Source organism: Arachis ipaensis, chromosome B1 (assembly GCF_059453495.1).
Source record: "Arachis ipaensis isolate K30076 ecotype BB chromosome B1, ASM5945349v1, whole genome shotgun sequence".
Taxonomy (NCBI): Eukaryota; Viridiplantae; Streptophyta; class Magnoliopsida; order Fabales; family Fabaceae; genus Arachis; species Arachis ipaensis.
Window position 1 is genome coordinate 66,463,782 of NC_142436.1, and position 6,884 is coordinate 66,470,665.

Here is a 6,884-nt window from a genome sequence, read left to right on the forward strand (position 1 = left end):
AAACGCAAGGGATGCGCACGCACACTGTACGCGTACGCGCCGGTGGGTGCACGTGATTTTTTAATAGAAAACGTGCCCAGCGATTTTTGAGAGCTGTGGGGCCCAATTTGTAACCAACTTTGGTGCCAAAATGCATTTAAAGGACCAAGGATTGAAGGAAATCATCACTTAGCATCATTTACACACATTAGGATTAATTTTAGTTAGTTTTAGAGAGTGAAGCTCTCACTTCTCTCTAGGATTAGAATTAGGATTAGGTTTAGTTCTTAGATCTAGGTTTCAATTCATGCCTTCTTCTACTTTTAATTCTCAATTCTTGTTGTTACATTCATCTTCCTCTATTCTTTTGTTGTAATCTCTTCTATTTTGTTTCCATGCTTTGTTGTAGATTTACTTTTGTTCCTTCTCTTCTCTTTCAATTCAATTAGAGGTAATTCATAATAATTGTGTTCCTTTTGATTGTTGTTATTGATTTCTTACAATAATTGTTGTTAGAGTTTATTGTTGTTATCCATTTACTATGCTTTTCTTTAGTGCCTTCCAAGTGTTTGATGAAATGCTTGGTTAGATTTTAGTGTAGATTTTGTTCCTCTTGGCCTAGGTGGAGTAATTAGTGACGCTTGAGTTATCTAATTCCTTTTTTGATTGACAATTAGAAGTTGCTAGTTGATTTGGATACCACTAAAGCTAGTCTTTCCCTTGGGAGTTGGCTAGGACTTGTGGAATCAAGTTGATTCATCCACTTGACTTTCTTCCATGGTTAGAGGTTAACTAAGTGGTAGCAATGGATAATTTGTTGTCACAATTGAGGAGGATAACTAGGATAGGACTTCTAGTTCTCATATCTAGCCAAGAGCTTTGTTAGTTGTTAGTTTATTTTCATTGCCATTTACATTTCTTGTCTTTCATCTCAAAAACCCCAAAACATACTCCATAACCAATAACTAGAATACTTTATTGCAATTCCTATGGAGAACGACCCGAGGTTCGAATACTTCGGTTTATAAATTTAGGGGTTTGTTTTAGTGACAAACAAATTTTTGTATGAAAGGATTATTGATTGGTTTAGAAACTATACTTGCAACGAGATTTCATTAGTGAAATTCTAAACCGTCAAGAGTCCGTTCATCAAAATGGCGCCGTTGTCGGGGAGTTGCAATGGTGTTATGTTATTGGTTATTGTATATGTGTGAATAGTGTGAATAGGTTTGTATTTTGCTTGTTTCTAGTTTTTGTTAGATTTATTTTGTTTTTCCACTATGAATTCTCACTTTGGCTATGAGTTTGGTTCTAATTATGTTGTAGGAAATGTGAACTTCAATGATGATACTCATTATAGATGGAACCAACAAAGATGGGAGGAGCCTCAAGGAATTGATCACTCCTATTGGCAACAACCTCCGGATACTTATAGGTATAATCACCATCCTAATACATGTCAATTCAATGGCTATGGTGAATATTCTTGTCACAATCAACAACCACCATCATATGCCTATGAATCTTGTCCTCAACATGAACCTCAACCATACTCACAAGCCTTTCCATACCAAACATCTTCCTATGATCCATATCCATCATATGACTAATCACCCATGCCATTTCCTTGTGACCGTTATGAGCAAGAACCTTTGGAACCACCACAACCCTATCATGAATACTATGAAGAACCACCTCAATACTCACCATCTCCATACCTCTACCAAGAAGAATCACCTTCCTACTTTGAGCCCATACTCCAAAATAATGAACCCTCTTATCCATCCCAAGCCCCAATAGATGATTCTCTTACCTTGGTACTTCAAGGACAAGCGGATATGCAAAGGAACACCCTAGAGTTTGTGACTAATTTGACCAAGGTAGTGCATACTTTAGCCCACCAATTCTTGAACACTCAAGGTGCTTCCATAGCCACATGTGAAGAATCCATTGAAGATCATAGCATGAAGGAGAGATTGGAAACTCCGGTGGGAAATGAGGAATGTTATTTTGTATTAAAGCAATTGGAGGAGCCTATGGTTATTGTAGAAAAGGAAGAGGTAGTTGAAGATTTAGGAGATGTTGAAAGTCCATGGAAATGTAACATCATGAAGAACTCTTCCAAGAAGCTTGATATTGATGTTGAGGAGGGTGCACAACCTCCAAGGCATATCTTAGTTGGAGACTTGAAAGAGGTTTATCAAGAGATGGATTCAATCATGGATGAATTTTTATCCACAATTGAACCCTTTCCCATTGGACATGAAATTGAAATTATAGAAGAATGTGCACAACCTCCCATACCCTTGGTGAGCAATGAAAAAGAGAGTGAATCGGAAGAGAGCTATCAAGAAAAAAAAGCGGACATGGTGTATATCAAAATTGAAGAATATGAAGAGGTTGATCAAGAGACAGATTCATTCATCAATGAATTCCTATCCAAAATTGAATCACCTCTCATTGGGCAAGAGATTGAATTTCTTGAAGACAACACCAAGCCAAGTGATACAAGGGAAAAGGTTGAAATTGAGGAAGCTTGCAAAGAGGTGGAGATAGTCAAGGAAGAGCACAAGGGAGTGGAGCTTGCAAGATCATTGGGACCACTCCTTCCTAAGTCACCATCCTACACAACATTCAAGTGGGTAAAATTCTTATCCCTAAGCTTTACTTTCTCACTTGAATATGGTTTGATTGAAAATGATGGTCAACTTCGAGCTCTTTGTGGAGTTAAGAGTAGGAAAGAGTTGTGTATTGGTTAGAAACTTCATTCTAAGCTCATGATGGTTGCAAGCTCAAAATTCAAGAGCAATGGTTGGTGTGGAACCAAATTGCATGGGTCTACGAAGTTGTTTCGAAGCTTCTTTGAGAATTCCAAGGCCATGCCACCCGGATGGAATAATGATGACCAACTCAAGGACGGGTGTCAAAAAAAAGTGTGGGATCCCGGATCGCACAGGGAAAATCAAATTTGGGAGCTCATGGTTTGTGAAGAACTCCATCAAAGCTTGAAGATATTAAAACTAAATAATGGAGTTTATTGGAGATTCAAGCATTGGTGGATGTTCAAGGATAGTTTCAAGCACAAGCCACCTTGAGAGGAGCTCCCCATAAGTCCAACTTAAGGACAATAAACAAAAGTGCTAAGTGGGAGACACCCCACCATGGTAATATCTTTTCATTTTTTCTTTTGTACATATTGATAAAATTAGTTTAATTTCATGTTTTTGTTGGTTTGTTGAGTTTATTTGGTAGTTTAGTATGTTAAATAAGGTTTTATAGTGTTTTGGTAGCTGTTTGGAGGTTTGGAATGCTTGGATTGGTGCAAAAACATATAAACAAATTTTTTGAAAAACAGAGCACCATCCGCGCATACACGCACCGCGTGCGTACGCGCGCATCAAGCATTTTCACCTACCCACGCGGACGCGCCATGTACGCGTATGCGTGGATTGAGAAATTCCACCCCCAAGCCAAAAACCCGAGAGTTGTGCGAACGTTGCGCGCACATTGTGCCTTTGGCACAAAACCAACTCGCGCGTACGCGCACATGACGCGTACACGCCACTCTCGAAATAAGCCATCGACGCGGACGCGCCATGTGCATGTACGCGTCACGTCCATTGCACCACCATCCGCGCGCGCGTGCCATTCGCGTGTACGCGCGGATGTCCTTCCTTCAACACATCTCTTTTCTTCTCCTCTTTCCATTTCTTTCCTTCTCCTTTCTTCTTCCCTTCTTCTACCCCTCATCCAACACTCCCAAACACCATTGATAACCATTTATTTTAGTTAACTAATTAGTTAGTTAGTTAGTTGATTAGTTAGTTTTAGTTAGTTTTCATTTCATTTTCTCTTTTTCATTGTAAGTGTTGGATTGTTATTCTTGTCTACCATTAATTGCTGTTGAGTATTAAAAAAAGGATGTTATCATAAAGTCATTATATTTATAATCTTTGATTGGATTCTATTGTTGAGGTTATATTTTGCTACTTGGTTTTGAGTTTTTTATGCTTACCTTTTAAGAATACCAAGTGATGAGAATTGCCTTCGGCTTGTAACTCTTCTTGAATTGCATGATTTGGCCACCATGTGATTTGACCCCTATTCTTTGATTAGGGATTCTCTTGATATTGGATGTTGAGCATTTACTTCAATGCATTGTGTTTCATGATTATATGCATCCATATGCTTTTAGCTTGAACGCTCTCATGCTTCTTTAATGCTTGTTTTACCTTACAAGTTTACTTAAAGCATTTCAAGCACACTAGAATGAGTAAAGTACATACTTCTTTTGTGACATAACTTTTATGCTAATGTATGTTCTAAACCACCTAATTTAGAACTCACATCCCTATTTTCCTAATGTCACACTAATTCACTCACTCAATTCTAGTGATTAGTCCCTCATTCCAACAATATATGCTTCCTTGCTTTTGTTTTCTCATCTTATGGTGTTATATTTTTGTTTTTCATGAGTGATGCACCACAAGTAAAAATGGAAGCAGAAGAAAGAATACACAGCAACCGGTTAACCTACCAGCTGAAGGTGGCAATCCGGAGAGTCGCCGTACCCCCTTGCTCATCTTTGAGTGCACCGAGGACGGTGCAAACTTTTAAGTGTGGGGAGGTCGTCTGACCGGTCGGCGATTTTGGGTGACAAGTTTCTAATCTCAACACTTTTTCATTTCATTTTTTAGGTCTTTTAAGATTTTTGTTTCATTTTCTTATTTTTGCATATATACACACAATAAGCTTAGTCAAAATAATGAGATTAATTTTTTAAGAATTCTATCTATAGGGCACCAATTGATTTGAGTGAAAACCTTTCATAGAACTTGCTTGAATTATATATATTATAGATCATGTTTTTGAGCTAAGAACACAAGCTAGTGAGATTTGAGCCTAATGGTGTGGTTACATCTTATAACCACTTATTTTCCCTTCTTGTGTGCATTGTTCTCTTTCTATGATTGTAATCTTTGATTTGTTTGATTCTGTATGTCCATTATTTTGTGTATTCATACATTTATATGATTGAGGCCATCATTTCATTTAGCTCACTTACCCAAATAGCCTTACCTTTTATCTTCCATTGTTAGCCAATTTGGGCCTACGATTAACCCACTTTGTTCTTAATTTAGCACATTACAAGCCCTAAAGCGAAAAACAATAGAAGTCTTCTATTTGGATCTTTGATTAGCTTAAGCTAGTGAGAGTGTTTTACATTCAAGTGTGGAAAAACTTGGGACATTGGGTGAATAAAAGGGTAGTTTTGTATTTTTGTTGTAAATATTGGGAATTGGGTACATGCTCATGTGTTAATTAAAATGTATAGACCTTATGCATTGATGTTCTTGTATATAGTTTGAAAGAAAAAAAAAGAGAAAAAACAAAAGAAAAAAGAAAGAAAGAAAAAAATAGAAAAAAATAGAAAAATAAAGAAAAAAAAAGAAAAGAAATAAAAGGCGACAAAATGCCCCAAAGCAAAGCGAAGCTCAATAAAATCAATGCATATGTGTTGAGAAATGAAAAAAAAATGCATGAGTATATTAAAAAGTGAAAGATGGGTAGCTAGGTTAGAACTTAATTATATAGGGTGTCATAGGTTAGGTGGGAAGTTTAAGCTTATCAAAGATTCAAATTTCAAGCTCACTTGACTAAATATGCATCCTACCTTGACCCTAGCCCCATTACAACCTAAAGAAAAGACCTCATGATACTTGTATGCATGCATGAAATATATGTCGATTGTTAGAAGAAAAACAAATCTTGGAAAGCATGATTAGGGGAGAATTGAGTGAATCAACCTTAAACACTTGAGCGAATAGAGTGCAAACACATTCGGTGAGGGTTTGATGCTCAATTACATGTTTTCACCTATGATCATCATTCTTCATGCAAGTTTGTAAAAATATTTAATAACTCAATTCAATTGTGGATTAGACTTGCTAGTCCTTAGCCCTTGTGCATATATGCTTCTTGGGAATTGATTTATTTTGACTAAGCAATTACATTCATTTTGATATTTGCATATAGGTAGATTGCATTTAGTTAGATTTCACTGAATAAATGTTGATCCCTTTGCTTTCTCTTAGTTTAAACAAGAGGACATGCTTGGTTTAAGTGTGGGGAGGTTGATAAACCCCATATTTAGGGTTTATCTTGTATTGATTTTAGAGGATTTTATCACCTTTTACTCACATTTATTCAATGAAATAGCATGGTTTCATGATTGTCTCCCAATTTGTGCTTAAGTGTGAAAACATACTTTCTAGGTCCTTAATTAGCTAAATTCAATTCACCCTTGATTCCACTAGATGCCTTGATTTGTTTGTTAAGTGATTTCAGGTTGAAAAGGCTAGGAATGAATCAAAGGAGTGAAGAGGAAAGCATGCAAAGTGGAGAACACATGAAAAAGCCAAAGATTTGGATATCTTCATCCACGCGCACGCACACTGTATGCACACGCGTGGATCACGAAAAAGCAAGGGACGCGCACGCGCACTGTACGCATACGCGCCGGTGGGTGCACATGATTTTTTTAATAGAAAACATGCCTAGCAATTTCTGAGAGCTGTGGGGCCCAATTTACAACCAACTTTGGCACCAAAATGCATTTAAAGGTCCAAGGATTGAAGGGAATCATCACTTAGCATCATTTACACACATTAGGATTAGTTTTAGTTAGTTTTAGAGAGAGAAGCTCTCACTTCTCTCTAGGATTAGAATTAGGATTAGGTTTAGTTCTTAGATCTAGGTTTCAATTCATTCCTTCTACTTTTAATTCTCAATTCTTGTTGTTACATTCATCTTCCTCTATTCTTTTGTTGTAATCTCTTCTATTTTGTTTCCATGCTTTGTTGTAGATCTACTTTTGTTCCTTCTCTTCTCTTTCAACTCAATTA